The sequence below is a fragment of the Grus americana genome, chromosome 10 (genome assembly GCF_028858705.1).
Source record: "Grus americana isolate bGruAme1 chromosome 10, bGruAme1.mat, whole genome shotgun sequence".
Classification (NCBI taxonomy): Eukaryota; Metazoa; Chordata; class Aves; order Gruiformes; family Gruidae; genus Grus; species Grus americana.
In genome coordinates, this window is record NC_072861.1 from 11,669,565 (window position 1) to 11,685,510 (window position 15,946).

The window sequence follows — 15,946 nt, forward strand, 5'->3', positions numbered from 1 at the left end:
TAAAACTCACCAGATAAATTGTCTCAACTCTGAGCAGAGACACCACCCTTTTGGGTAAAAAGCTAATGTGTGTTCCTTGCTCATTTAAGCCCCTGCTTTTCTGCTGAAAGGGTCGACAAGGGATTCATTCCCACTAGCAGCTGGGCTGAAGCCACACATTCATTTCATATATGCCACTGAACAGATCTGTGATACTAATGATCTTCATACTCCATGAACTGGAGTTGGATCTGACCCTGTGACCAGGAGGTTAAAGGCTCCAAATCCAATTACCAAACCCCAGAGATACCCAGTCACTTTTGCTTAAACATGATGTCAGCACTGATGAAAACTATACTGAGCTATTGTATTCGGCCAGGTAGGCCAGCAACATGAAGGCGAGTTGCTAGGATATGCCCCTTTCAGACAGCATATTTCATTTCTACTCCTTTTCTAGACACTGCATTCATCTTTCTTCTGAAAGTAGTGTTGAGTAATTAAGAAGGATCCTGTGAACATAAAATATGCAATTCCATCCTTGGCACCATGCAAATGTTAAGTATTTGAAAATACTGGGTGATTTCCAAGTGAAAAATTGACTACTGCACACATTTATTCATGGCCTATCTACGACTGACATTTGATATTCAATACTCACGCTTAGCAGCTGGTTGATGGCACCTCTTGCCAGTCATCTTTTTGCTGGCGCTGCTGTTCTGTCACAGCTGAGAGTGACACATGCACACAGGCGAACAGTGGCTGACAAAATGTAAATGCACAGGGCAAGAACATGGACAGTTCTGCTTCTGAGTCATCCCTGGTGCCCTTCTTCCTCGTTCATGTAGCTGTGTGATGGCAAAGGCCCAGTTTATGTGCAAGACCTGAGTTGTAGGCAAGTTTTGCGATACAGGTGGGCAAGGAGGAGTTTTACTGGAACTAGACTTTGGCTGGCAATTTGGGAAGAGCAGAGGGGGTTAAATAAGGAAAAATAAGAAATTAAGGTTCAGCCATATTTTGCACACAGTTGGGGCTTTTCTTGAGGATCTTTTATAGACCTCTTTTGTTGTTATGATTGCCTGAGGGTTTTGGAGAGAAGGTTCCCTAAAATCAAATAATAAATGTGACCTTACAACTGTTATGACTGAGAAGAAAAATTGTGCAAAATCTTACTGGAGAGCCCAGAACTGAACACAGTACTCCAAATGAAGCCTCACCAGTGCCAAGTAGAGAGAAAGCATCGCCTCCCTTGACCTGCTGGCTGTGCTTTTCTGAATGCAGCCAGAATACTGTTGCAAACTTGCTGAAGGTGCACTCTGCCCCATCGTCCAGGGCATTAATGAAGATATTAGACAGTATTGGCCCCTGAGGGGGCCTTGCTTCCACATGGACTTTGATTGACTGATCACAAGCCTCTAGGCCTGGACATTCAGCCAGTTTTCAGTTGACTTTGGAATTGGAGAGGAATTGAACAAGTGTCTATTGGCTCATGTTAGCTCAGAGTTGAAGGTATTCAGAATCCAATAGCATTTTCCTTTTTCTCAAGGAGGGTTCTTTCTTTAACAAGATGACCTCTCCAGAAGACTATAAAACCAAGAAATAGTAAATTTCTGAACTGCTCTGAGAAATGTGTAATAAATGGCATTGCATTGCTGTTGAGCACTTTCTCTTTGCTGAGAGATACAACATAAATATCAATAATTATAATTTAACTACTGCTGTAAATAGTACTGTATTCAGTTTTGTTTTATAAAATAATTTTAGTCTCTGAGGACATAGGAACAATTTAAGTGTGTTTATGATATTACTGACCATTATTCTGAATGAATTAAGATAAAGGTCTATTCTTCCTTGAGTGAAAATCATTTGGCCAGTTTCTTATCCGGAAAGGTCTTGCAACTGTTGCTACTACTATATATGTTGTATGAAAAGAAAGAAGGACAAAGGAACATTATGTAGAAAGATACGATACAAAGAGAAAAAGGGTAGAGACCAGAAAGAAGGTGTGAAAAGAAGGCAATATTTAAAAAACTTTTTAGCTAAGGAGGGTGATATTTTCCCCCTGAACAAAGGCAGAAGCATAACACTCAGGATGTTTCATGTACTAGTGTTTTCAGAAAAAAGCTCCTTCACTGAATGAGCTCTGCTCCACTGCAAGTGTTTATTTCCACTGCCAATGGACAGCCTCATTTGGCAGATGAACACTACCAGTGGCTAAATACTGCTTTATTTCCTCCATTCCTTCACAACTGAGAACTACAGTGACTGCAGGTAACTAAAATATCAAAGAATGGCAGCTGCAGATATAATGTTAAATGAACTTCTTTCAAATTTATATCTTATTTATCTAAGTGCAAATCTGAAATATTTTACTGTGTTCAAGTCTTGCGAGTCGATGCTATTTTTCATATGCATTTCTTCACTTTGGTCTATGATTGCATAGACCAAGACAAACATAGAATCATAAAATCATACAATCATTTAGGTTGGAAAAGACCTTTAAGATCAGAGAGTCCAACTGTAAACCTAACCCTGCCAAGTCCACCACTAAACCATGTCCCTAAGTGCCACACCTACACCTCTTTTAAATATCTCGTGTTCCTACGAGTTGATCAAAGGCTCACATAGCAGCAAAATTGCAACAAATGTGTACACTGCTTGTCAGAATGGAGTGCTGTGTGATAGGAAAAGCTATTTTAAGCAAAGTAAATACATCTGAAATAAACTATCGCACCTTAGGAACTCTGTGATGGCTGTTTGGAGTGAATATTACACATAGAATAACCTATTCTTACTTAATTTATTCTGTTAAAAAAATAAAAAGCTCTCTTTTGAAAAGGCTCTTTTCTAGACAACCTAGAAGACAAAGTTGATCCTCTATTAATTATTTCCCAGGCAAAACTGGGACCAGATATGCATTTGCAGAAGAGAAAGGGATGAACTTCATATATTGTCTGCACGTATATATTTCCCACTGGGATAGATTTCAAACAAAACAATGAAGAAAAAGAAATATATATATTTGTTTTAAAGAGATAAATGAGGGTGGAGGCTAGAATGGGAGGTGAACATGTCTGAGCTTGGTTTCTTGTTTTGGGAGTTTAATGTTAGATACAGCCTAGAGACTCCTGGGGATTATAAAAAATTGAATTTTTGTGATGAAGGATTTTATGGCATTTCTGAAGTATGAAATGTTCTCAACCATTGCTGCAAGCTCAGGCAAGCTTAACATCACCTCCTCAGCATGATTGGCTATTTCATTATGCAATAGAGAAGAAGTGGAATTTGCTTAAGATTTAAAAAGAAAGCTTCATATGCAAGGGGTAATTTACTAGGATTTAAATGTCTCTAAAGGAAAGATTTAAATCTGTATAGGAAAATATAGGCACATTTTCTCTATTACCATTTCTAACTCTTCATGTATACACTGTAAATCTCAAGAGGAATATGTGCAGGACTTCATTCTGGAGAAATGTACACAGTAGGTTAGTATTTTACTTTTTGCCCATGAGGAAAAATGAAAAGGACACTGTTGCCTTCAAAAGGAATTGTGCTGAATTAATGACTTCAGTGTTCTTCCAAATACTGGTGCAAACAGTGAAAATAGAAAAATATATTTATTTGTTAGATGCCTTCTCTCTAAAGTATAATTTAAAAAAAAAAAATCAATAGTGCCAATGTTCAAACTTCCATCATCAAGTGCCAGCTCTTGTGCCCAACTCCATTTTAATCTGCATGTTGTGGGGCAGTCTCAGCAGGCAAGGCAAGTCTTAATGGGCAAACTGCTCCTGAGATCCATTAGATCTTTTGGGTTGCACTGTGTCTGTTCCAGGCACTTCCAATGAATCTGGTTTGACTAACCGCTACCGAGTACGGCTATCTACTGGTACAGAGAGAAGTACTGCAGTCAGTAACAGAGCCTCATGGTTACTCTAATTTACACCAGATGGACAGGCAAATACACAATTAGCCATGGATCAGGGAAGTACAAGTTTAGCCTAAAGATACTCTCATGCTGTTTATCCTTTGCTATTGCTTCCATTTCTGTACTGGAAAAGACTGGTTTGTGTTATTGGTAGCCTATGTACTTTGCCTTTACAACATATAAAGAAATACGCATTTGAATATGAATTTTCGTACTACTTCCTGGATTGCAGAGTCAAAACAGTCTCCTTTGGCATGTAGATTGCATGAGTTAGGGGGTCACCACTGTTCTTTGTGATAAAGTCATGCTGATGCACAATTAACAAACCTTTCATGCCCAGAACTTTAAACATGTAACAGGTTTACGTGATGAGATCACAGTAAAAGCCACAGCCCCTTTGGTGTGAAATATCAGCATTGGTTATATTAGCAATCCCAAACACAGGTATCTGAGAGTTTAAGAAAAGAAAGACTTCTGTTTGATTAGATGCACACAGAGAAAGGGATGATCTTAGCTGGAAACCAGGATGACTTAAATTGTCTGCAGATGTTGTGGGAACTTTCTGCAGATGATCGGTGATGCCAGATCCCTGAGTAGGGCAGGTATGACTTGCAGGCATAGCTTTTCATAGAAACATGGAATTGTTTAGGTTGGAGAAGACCTTTAAGATCGAGTCCAACTGTTAACCTAATGCTGCCAAGTCCACCACTAAACCATGTCCCTAAGTGCCACATCTACACATCTTTTAAATACCTCCAGGGATGGTGACTCCACCACTTCCCTGGGCAGCCTGTTCCAATGATTGACAGTCCTTTTAGTCAAGAAATTTTTCCTAATATCCTATCTAAACCTCCCCTGGTGCAACTTGAGGTCATTTCCTCTTGCCCTATCATTTGTTACTTGGGAGAAGAGACTGACACCCACCTGGCTACAACCTCCTTTCAGGTAGTTGTGGAGAGCGATAAGGTCTCCCCTCAGCCTTCCTTTCTCCAGGCTAAACAACCCCAGTTCCCTCAGCTGCTCCTCATAAGACTTGCTTCTAGACCTTCACCAGCTTCATTGCTCTTCTTTGGACATGCTCCAGCACCTCAATGTCTTTCTTGAAAGAATGTCTTTCAATTCAGCGTCTTTCTTTCTAGAGAAACATTGAATCGCTGTGAAATAAATGTAGGGGACTTGTGAGATTAAGATTTGAAACCAAGACTGAGAACGTCTTTTTTGTTAATATAAGCAGATTATTTTAGGGGAAAAGAAGGGTGGTTTAGTATGAAATAAAAACCTTGCAGAGGATGATGGAAAAGGCTACAGAATTAGCATAGAAAGCTCACTGAGAAATGAATCTGTAGCTTTTTCTAGTCCCTTCCTCTTCCCTCTTTTGTACACCTGGCTAATGAAAAAGGTTTCTTTTACTCTGTATGAACTGCGGGTTTTAAGGATGTTAATTAAAACTAGTGTTTTGATGCTATTGCACAGGCTACTTAATCAATTAGCTGTATTTGCAAAGCAGTTTTAAGGACTAATTACTGCCAAATAATGTGGGTTTCTTTTATTAACTTTCAGAAACGAAGGACGCCAAGAGGAGAGGAGCCTTGTGTCAGAGCTCAGCAGGCAGTTTCTGATCCTCTCTCATTCTGATTCAACAAGAGCAACCAGGTCAGAGTCCTGACACAGCAGCAGATTTCATGTAAAGCAGGGCAGTTACACACATAATAGCTATTAGGCTTTACGTTTGGAGGTGTGCTTTTTTTTTTTGTCTGTGTGGACTTGGCTTTTGGGTAGGTTAGATGAGACAGCCTGTTCACATTCCTGGGATCATTTGGTTCAGATACTTAAGCCTGTGGTCAGTCGTGTGTCTGATCTGCTGTGGGATCAGCACTCTGCACTAGCGAGGTGGTGGAGCAATGCTCACATGCTGGTGCTGTTGCCCAAGTGGACAAACAGGAGGATTCCTAAGAGGCTCAAAGTACACCATTCCCTGTTCCTCCCACTCAACACTGCTGTTCACCACCCATAGTGGTGACAGACCACAAGAAACAGATTTGACAGGCTCTAGTTATGGTCCATTTTCCTTTCTGGGAAAGGACAATAGAGTTTCATGGTGCATTAAATGCAAACTAATGCACATTGGAGTAGGAAGTATTATTTGTTTAGGTACTAATATCAACACTGCATGATGTCTGACATGAATGGTTTCTGGACAGTCAGGCTATTGAACCATCAACAGAAGTGTTAGAAGCAGAAGTATAATAAGAGTACTGGTGAAAATAATGGAGAAATTGCATGGTAGTTTGTGGCTAAGAGAGGAAAGAAAACCAGGAGACGTATAGTCTAGTCTTGGTTGAATAACATTTATTTGACTTATCCATACTACGCTCACAGAGTGTCTTTCTTGAAAGGAATAAAGTAGAGAGCTCCTAGGAATGTATATGGTGGGCGTCTTTGCAATATAAAGCAAGCAGCTACAGAGAGAAACATTTCAGATCTCAAGAGAGAAGGATGTTGTTATTGTCAGCAGTTCCATACTGTGAAGAGCAAGCAGTAATTCACCAAAGGAGGTATGTTCTTAAACACTTCCCTGAATAGAAATTAAATCATTACATTAAGGCCTAAAGATCCAATCCTGTATTTGGATTCAGCAGAAAGCTGAATAGTACTTTCAGTCCTAAATAGTTGTATTGACTTCAATGGGACTCTTTGGGAGATTTATTTCTAACTTTGGTATAAAAAAAATTGCAGGACTGGACTCCAAGCATGCGAGTGGGGCAGAATGAAGACATTATAATTGTTGTTGGTCCCCTGTTATTCTGGTGTCATCCACAATGGCATGTAGGAAAAGGGGAGGTTTTGGAGAAATCTTAGAAATAGAAAAAATAATTTAAAAGAATGTATTACAGATCTCCCTTTGTCTTCAGTATTATCTATGTAATAAAAAAAAAGGAATATAAAATTGAAGATAGTGTATTCACTTCTCTGCTAAAATATGTTACCTACATGCATAAGTACGTCTGTGTTTCTAGCTCAGGTTTTTAACCTTAACATGCAATTTCTTTTCTTTTGTGAGTTAGGAAGATTAATATCTCTTAGATCCATCTACTGTGCTTGCTAGCCTGTTACCTCTTTTAGAGCATAAAGGAATAAAAGCATAAAAAAATATGAAAAGAGCAATATACCTTGTGGTGGAAATTAAGGTTATGTGTTTACATGTCAATACAGTAAAGGTAGGAAGAACTATTCTAATTAATAGTGTAAAAACTCTCACAGACAGGTAATGGACTAGTTGCAGTGATCTATTACATCCCTTTGCACTATTCCAGCAGCACTAAAGAGCAACTACCTTTACAGAAACACCTGAGGATATCTTTTGAATGCTTGGGTTTTCCTATCCCCTAGACCTTTGCAGTCTTCAGCACAGTAAGTACATACAGGTATCCCCAGACATGTGGCTGGCATACTAGAATTTTAGGTAGCTGTAATTTTGAGCAACTGTGCCCCTTCTCTAAGTTTACCTTGTAGTCTCATTTTAGTAAATCATATCCAGATATGAAAACTGGATAATTTACTTCTGGAAACTTCTCATTTCAGTAATTCTACTGTTTTACATATGGAAGCCCTACTTAGTCCAAGTTTAGAACCCCCTGTTCTTCTATTCATTAATAGTATGCCTGGGGGTGCTGCCTTCTACATGAATATGAACTGTTTCCATTAATGGATATTGTGCATGACAGACAGTAATCAGCAAAAAAATGGTAACTTGAAGTGTTGGTGTTTCTGACATTGCAGTCTGCCTGGCTAAGCATAAACCCACTGCTTGTTTCACCTTAATTGTCCTCTTAAAGAATGACACATTCCCATTTTCATGAAATCCATGCATACCAGATTTCAACCTAAACCACACTTTTTCATACAGGTTACAAAGTCTTAGACACATACTCCCATTGACTACAGCAGTGTGAATTGTGCTCATCTTGGATTTAAGTGCTGCTATTTATAAAAGTCTTGGCACTAGATGTATCCTTCCTTTAAGACAGATGTGAAGCAAAAGTAGATGAATGGATCAGAGAGGGTGTAAAGAGAGGATAGTCCCACAGGCATATGAAAGGCTGGATACGAGGAAATGCACAAGAGACCCTTGCATTGAAACTCAGTTGGTCGTTCCCATCTTATACGAACTTTAAGAGTCCATAAAAACAAGGTTGATATTTGATCTCCTTTTAAATTAGTTTGCTTTGTGAAGGTATCATGCAATACCTTTGCTGAGTAGCATTTCAAAATCCTCAGTGTCTTGGATTTTATACTGCTCCTGGAAAATGAGTATTTAGAACTCTCTTTGTTTCTTTGGAAGCAAAAGGAGTTTTATGTATTTTCAAGTGCTGGTCATCTTTTTTCTCCCTCTGTTTGCTTTGTTTTTTTCTAATGATGATAATAACCATGGTGACTTCTGACAGATATGTTCACAGTAGTTTTTCTTCTCACTTTCTAACTAGAAAAATGAAGTTATTACCTTAGAGTAGGAAAGGGATCTTCCCCTGAATCCTGTTGACTAGAGTTCAAGCAGTAAAAACATTTTAAAGCCCTGAATGCTTTTAATGAAAAAAAAGGGACATGTTGACTTAACATTATGTTTGTAACAGACACTGTTTTGGAAGATATCTCAACTGAACATCATCCAGTGGAAAAATATTTGACAGGTTTTCCAACTTATTTCATGCTTTTGACCTTCCTCAGGGATGTTCCATAATGTCTAACATTTGAATTCTGACCCATTTGTTTGAACAAGTGTCCTTCCTTGGAATTTATTCAGTTAGATTTTTAATCTGGCAATAGTGAAGAGAAAAATCTTTTTAAAATGTCAGGAGATAATGTGATAGGAACAGTACCTGAAATTGCTCCTTAAGATATTTATTTTAAAAGCAGTGTCAACTTGACTAACAAGTAAATACAGAGTGGATGAGGTAAAAAAATTAAATATTTTGAATATTCGGTATAGCATTCTCAGCAGTCCATATGGTTAGCATTTGCCTGTCACTGAATTCATATGCAATAAAAACATAAGGAAGCCCAATGGCAAAAGACTCATCCTGAGATCAGATTAATAAAGACAGGATAGTTGGTAACAACTAGCTTATATCTAATCATAAGACATTTTATTCAGGAAAGGGAAAAAAATCCAGACACTTGCAATTCCCTATTTTCTTTGGTTTCTTTCTTCACAAAGTAACTTGATAAGAAACATGAAACTTTGGGTTCTGATTTCCTCTTCATAGAAAGCCAAAGACTTACTTTGGGAAGAGCTGAATTAATTGTTTGTGTCATTGCCTCACTGGAAAAGAATATGGTTTCTGATAATCTTGTCTTTAATAAAAATAAATTCTTAGTTACTATAGGTAGGAAAACTGGCACTGCAAGTCAAAGCCCAGATGATTTCACTTTATCTGCTTCTAATTGTTTCTACTAAGGTAGCATTAAAAATGTGAACTTGCAAACTGTTGGAATTTTGTTCCAACCTAACGAGCAGCATTAATAGCAGAGCCTCATTTGCATGATCACATGGCTACTGGCAATCTGCATCTTGGAAAACATGGACTCTTAGCAGCCCTAATTAACAGCAAAATGGAGCCGGAAATTAATTGGCATCAAACTAGATGGAGACTAGAACTTGGAGAATAGAACTGTCTTGCAGTCTGGTTCCTGATTCACAAATCTGTATGCACAGCAAATATTTCTTTGTTACCTAGATTAGAATAAGATTTCTACCTGCAGTGTGCATTTTTCTTATCTTTATTTTTTAGAACTTGTTAATAACTTTTTGATATTTAGTAACCTTTAAGCACAGCCACTAATGTTTTATATATTTGATTAAACAGTATGTTATAGCCATAACAGGAAAACTGGCTGGGACTATTTGCTCTTTGTTATTTCCTTAAGTTCTGTTTGGTGTTTTTTTTCTTTCTTGAATGTATGTTAACATTAAGTTCAAGGCAAGGAAAGAAGCGGGAAATATTGTGGTACAATAGTAATGAAGTTCAGATCAAAAAACTGTGACAATTTTAGCAGTTGATTATATATCTAAAGGCAGTGAAGATTAATCTTTATTGTTTACAGAGGCCAAAGATTTATCATGGAAGTGATGTTAATTGGCTCAAACTATTTTCTTGGGACATCTAGAATCTTACTTTCTAACAAACTAAATGCTTCAGAGGCCAAGAAATTTGTCATTTGGCATCTATTTGAAGTATAATTTCCATAGACTTGATTTGTAGCATTTAGATTGTGATGTGGTCTAACATCAGGCACTAGATGAATGCTTGCAGTCAAAAGAGCAAGGGTCTGAGGTTTAGGTGTTACTTTGAGCCAGTGATCAGCAAATCTAACTTGGTTTATGTTTGCTGGCTTTTGATATTTTTCAGATCCATCCATTCCCTAGCCACTTTGGTTGCTTACTGTCACTTCTAATGTAACCTATTAGCCCTGTTCTCACCACTGCAAAAAATTATATTTAGGAGACTGGCATCATTTAATTCAGAAGCAGTTTTAATAAAATTCCTAAAGTGCAACGTTTCTTTTCTGCTTCATAGAAAACCCTGATACTTTTGGGTTTCTTTATGCAAGCACAGTTTGAAATTTAGTAGGAAATGGAACTACTGGGAAATTAGTTGTAAAGATGGTAGTCTAATACAATCTTGTTTTAAAATTTATATTATTTCCAGTGATTAAGTAGAGTTTTAGCATTGCCTGGAGTGCTTCATTCATGGAGAATGATTGAGGAAGTAATTACAGTGAGCTACCTCTTTGACAGTGTCTGCAACCACTATAATTGTGCTACCTGATTAAAATTACATTTACATCCAAGAAAAAAGCTATAGATTGTAGGGAGGAAATACTACAACCCAATCCATATGTTTAGTATAATTTTATCCATGTTAAAAAAATATAGCCATTTATGTATAGTTCTATGAAATATCTCAATGTATTATCTCAATATATCAATATCTCAATATATTTCAACAGAGCTATTAGCTATACCACAATCCCGCCTGTTGTAAGAAAGGAGCTACTAGTTTGAAGCTTATTTTTAAGATGTTTCTCAGATTTTTTAGTCCATCTCATCATCATTAGAAAGCACTAATCTCTTGAAGAAGAGTCAGCTTTTGGGTAGCAGAAGGGAGAAAGGGAGTCAAGATCATTGAAACTAAAAGAAGCAATCCACAAAAATTCTGTAACTTTATCTTCCTCTGCTCACCTGAGCACTGAGAGATACTGCCTTCCTTTTTATTAGGGGCAGAACTAGTACTGATGGTGGTAAGACTCAGCAGTAATCACCCTTTATTTGAATACAGGGATTATTCAAGGCCCAAGAGCAGAGGGGCTTAGCAGGGGAATTGGTGTTCCCCTGCCAGGTTGGTTTGGTGCAGCCACACACTTGCTGAAGAAACAAATGTTACTTCACTCATTTATTTAAATATAAGCAAGCAGGTTTGGATCTAATTCTTGCTTCTGCATGAGAAATGCCTAACCTTATCTATATGTGGGCAAAATGGATATTAAAAAAAAAAAAAAAAAGAAAAAACCTTCTGGGATGTTGAATCATCCAGATTTTCTGTGACTGATGAAATCATCTCTTCCCCGAGCACAAGAACTCTGCTCTCTTGCTGCGTAAATGCTAGATGCAGCCAGGCACCATAATGCAACAATGGGCCATTAAATAAGGCACTTCTAAAAAGGTCATTTTTTTCCAAATCACTATGCTTTCACTGTGGAGAAAATTAATTATAATAAATACAGTGGCCATAAATTTGTTTTTATAACCCTATGTCTTCAATCTAGAATAAATTAGTCATCATCATAACAGGCTGTGATATTGAGATTTATGGTCTAACTGTATCCTCAGTGTTATTTCAGCATTACACCAGGAACGACTTTGATCTAAATGTCTATCCTATGAGTTACAGAAGGTGGGGGGGCCACCTTCTTCCTTTCCATTATTAATCTCACTGTATTGCCTCCATCTAGAAAAAAATCTGTCTTTTTACTGTGGTTGCTCTTACTCTTTCAGCATTCTTCCCACTGTGCTTGTGAACTTTTCCACTATGCCGTGTCATTTTGCCTTTAAGGTGAAGGCCCTATGATAAAAAATTCACATCCCTGAGCTTTCTCTACAAAGTAGTTCAGAAGTAGAAGTATGAGGTGCACTGTTGGACCATACATAGTTGAATTCTTCCTACCTGTCACCTGAAAGAATGTCAGTAGATTCAGTACTTCAGTGCTTGTTTGACAGAAATTTTTGTCCCCTTTTCTTGTATCAAAAAAGCTTTTTACTGATCTTCAAGAGCAGAAGGCAGAAGAAAGATGACCTTCTAACCTGCCTGAAAGCAAACTGCTTTGGACCACTTCGGATTATAGGTGTTAAATTCTCTATGTTTAGCCCTTGTTGTGACTCAGCACCTTGCAGAAGGGAGTCTTTCTACACACACAGGAAAGTAATGAGTGGTTCAGATAGTGGCAAGAAAAACTCAACTTTTTTTTTTTTCCAGAATGGATCGTTCTGGCTAGCTACTGCTATCCTTAGTGAGGAAGAGGATTTACTGTATATTTCCACTGCTTCCTTTTAAGTGCATCTGGTTAGAAAGCAGTATTTCCTATGAACATTTTCAAGAAGAATTGGTTTTTTTCATTATTTTATATTTTTAAAAAATTTAGTTTCTTAAACCAAGTTGGTTTTTTTTTAATTGGGAAATATCTTACAAAACAGAGTTGTTAAGATTTTCTTGTCCATAAAGAGGTTTGAATGGAAGCATTCTATTATCTCTGCTTCTAAAGCATCTGCTTTAATCTACGTTGGTATAGATCTGAACAGCAAAACAGATAATAGGAGAAAATTGCATTTGTACTATTATTATCAATTATATAATGCTAGCTGTCAATTTTGAACAACGTAAAAGAACTTATGGCAATCTGTCTCTAACGGCCCTAAGAAAGAGAAATTTGGTAGTTAAGAATACTGGGTGAAACTCTATAACAATAGTATGACCACTTTGAAGTCATTACAGTGAACTGCAGGAAAATTATTCCATTTTAGATTTCATAATCTGGGTACTACAGTAAGTGTGGATATTACAGAACAATCTTAAATACTTCTTTTTTGCTAATATCCAGATTTTCTGTATAAATCTGTCTTCTCAGCAAAGAATCAGTAGTGCTAAACATCCTTTTAATAATTAATGCACGATTACACCAAAGCAAAAACCATATAGATTTATAGGATTGTTTATTCTAACTTTATGGAAATACTGAGATGATTTATTTTTTCCTTCCTTTGAAAACTTGTGAAACAGTAGGAAGAGTATTTTTGTTTCATAACCTATTTAGCCCAGCCTGCACAACATGCCCAAATCAGCTCTAGCTGAGCATTTTGTTTAACACTTTTACTCTTCTTTCATGATTTTCCTGGGACCTTTGCCACTACATTGATTAATACGTCAGACCAAATGTTGTGAGTGAGACTTTTGCTACCTGAAGTGTGAGACATACTGGCACAAGTTGCAGAAATGAACTTTAAAGTTCACGTTGTTTATTAGGTTTTTTTGTGGAAGTGAAATAGCCAGATGTGGTGGTGGGAAAGACTCATTTGATAAAATTATCCTTCAACCAATGCTGGGCAAAAAGAAAACCTACAGATGAGACCTACTGCTAATATGAATGTTGAGCTTGTCACTGTAAGTCACACAGAACAAAAATCCAATGGGAAGAAGAATCTAAAGTACAGGACTGGCGTTAAGGTCTTTTAATTAAATGTAAAGATTTTTTTCCTCATGGGAAAGGATATAATTAGCTATTTTCTGACAACTCTTTGACCTGCAGATGCTTGCATCAGCAGAGATGTGCACTGAGAAGTACTAGTAGATTATAATTATGAGGTTTTGGGAACCATTAATTATTTATGTGACATCTTGTTTTCTAACTGCTGGGATAATAAGATGGTAAACAAGTTTCAGCATCTTATGTAATAATAAAGCCGTGGTTTAAATTGGTGGTCAAAATCCAGGGCTAGCTTGAGGAAAGCAGCTGACACATGTTCAGTCCACTGTTACCGTCCTTGCAACTGGTACCAACTGTACTCCAAATTAGAAAGCAACCAAAATGAATGTTATGGAGTAATGTAGTGAGGATATGTCTGCATTAACCTTAAGGAGGCCCTAATTAAAGGAATACGGCTGACGCATAACCCTTTATGCTCCTTCTAACTCCAGTAAAGTTAAATCAGAAGCAATTTTGATCCCTGAGCTTTGGGCACCCAAGTCACATTCTAATTCTATCTATTTCAGCAAGTAAGCCTGTTATGTCATTTCAAATTGGCATTCGATACGCTACATGCTAATCTCTTTAGTCTCTATGCTGTAGAGGCAACAGCTAGTGATGTAGGCAGGTGCCAAGAGCTAGATCCTCAGTTGGTGCATGTACCATAAAGCCAGCAGGGAACAGAATGTAGCTGAATAGGTGGAGAAACTAGGGACATGTCCCTCAGCATAACAGGACAGGGTGTTCTCCTTTTTAGGAAACAGAGATTTGCTATGAAACTCATTAATTTTACATATCTTCATGTGTATCCCATCTTAGTAGGTATCAGTAGCCATTTGGCCCCCAACATAACTACGGGGCTCCTACATTCATCCAGTGTGGATTCAGCTATTCTGAATTATTCTTGCAGGAACTGCTGTACAGGAGTGAAAAGCATTATAAAGATTTTGCTCTACAGAAATGAAAACTGTGTTTCATCATCTCAGAACTACTCACTTTTGAGACACAAGAAAGTACAGTACACTCAGAGAATGCCAAAAGGAGATGTATTCCAAAGCAGGATGTCTTCCAAGAAATCAGATGATTAATGTAGCAGAGGTTGCTGTTGATTCCTGTGTATGTTGGAAATGCTTTGAAATGAGCTAGATTTAAGCAGGTACACTAATGGTTTTATTCTAAGTGCTTGAAATAGGAGGTGTTTTGTTTACTGAATAAATTTACAGCTACTGTCATTTTAATCCTGAAAAATTGGTTTGGAAAAGGAACCTGGCCCTTCCGATGTGCGGATATACAGTGTGAAGATGCAATTACAGACTCCTCCTCCTTTCAGCAGGGATAATCTAAAAGTGAAGCCTCTTTTTGGAAGGCTGCTGAAGACAGAAGTTTTACAAGACAAATTTGTTATCTTGTTTTATTCTCAAATGCCTGGGAAAGGGTATTAGAAGTCTCCTCATCTGGATTCCCAATCTAATGAGAGGTTTCAAGCATTCATAATTAAAGTTTCTCTCTATCAAAAAAGAAAGAAAAAAAATGTAGCTGCCATTCAATCTCAAGTATAAAATTAAGCAAAACTACAGCTCTGAAGCTGCAGTGATAGACAACTGCTTAGCTGTTAGAGACATGCTACTCCAAAACAGAAGTCGACTGCCACATCGGTCAGTTTTTGCACAACTGCTGTCTGCTATATCTGCTTCTCTATGGGATCAGTAACTAGAGGCTAGTGGGGAAAAAAAAAAATTTCAAGGCTTTTACCTTCCCCTCACCTTTGCCTGTCCACAACTTTGGATTTTTATAGGGAAGCTATCCTATGGCTGTACTATTCTCTAGTAGTGAGCATGTTACAGGCAACCAAAATAGTAGTATTCAAATCGCGTAGTGAGAACAAATCTATGGATTTTTATGAGCAAACAAATTACTCAAGATATGCTTTTTGCCCAAATACAGAGATTAGTGCAAAACACATATGTATGCGGTTAAGGGATTGTTTTCAATCTCTGCCTAAGGGCCCAGATCGGCACATATTATCTGTGTATGGACATAACCTCCGTTTAATTTGAGAAAGAGCTGTGAAACAGATAACTTTTCAGTTAGATGACTTAGTTTTCATGCATTTGTACTACAGCAATCTTACAGTGTCTGTAAACTTAGGCTAAAGGAATAGGAAGATTAGTAGAAGCAGTTAACTTAGTACTATTGGCTTCTCTATGACCAGGTACAGAACAAAACAAAAAATTCACAAGTCTCTGCTGG

General features: G+C 37.5%; 1 long non-coding RNA gene across 2 annotated transcripts in view; it reads left to right on the top strand.

Moving 5' to 3' along the window:
- LOC129210939 (uncharacterized) overlaps positions 1-15,946 on the top strand; it is a 447,576-nt gene that overhangs the window by 251,909 nt on the left and 179,721 nt on the right. For both annotated transcript variants that reach the window (XR_008578673.1, XR_008578674.1), the window contains exon 4: positions 5,462-5,554. This is a non-coding gene — a long non-coding RNA (uncharacterized LOC129210939). The remainder of the gene's footprint in view (positions 1-5,461; positions 5,555-15,946) is intronic.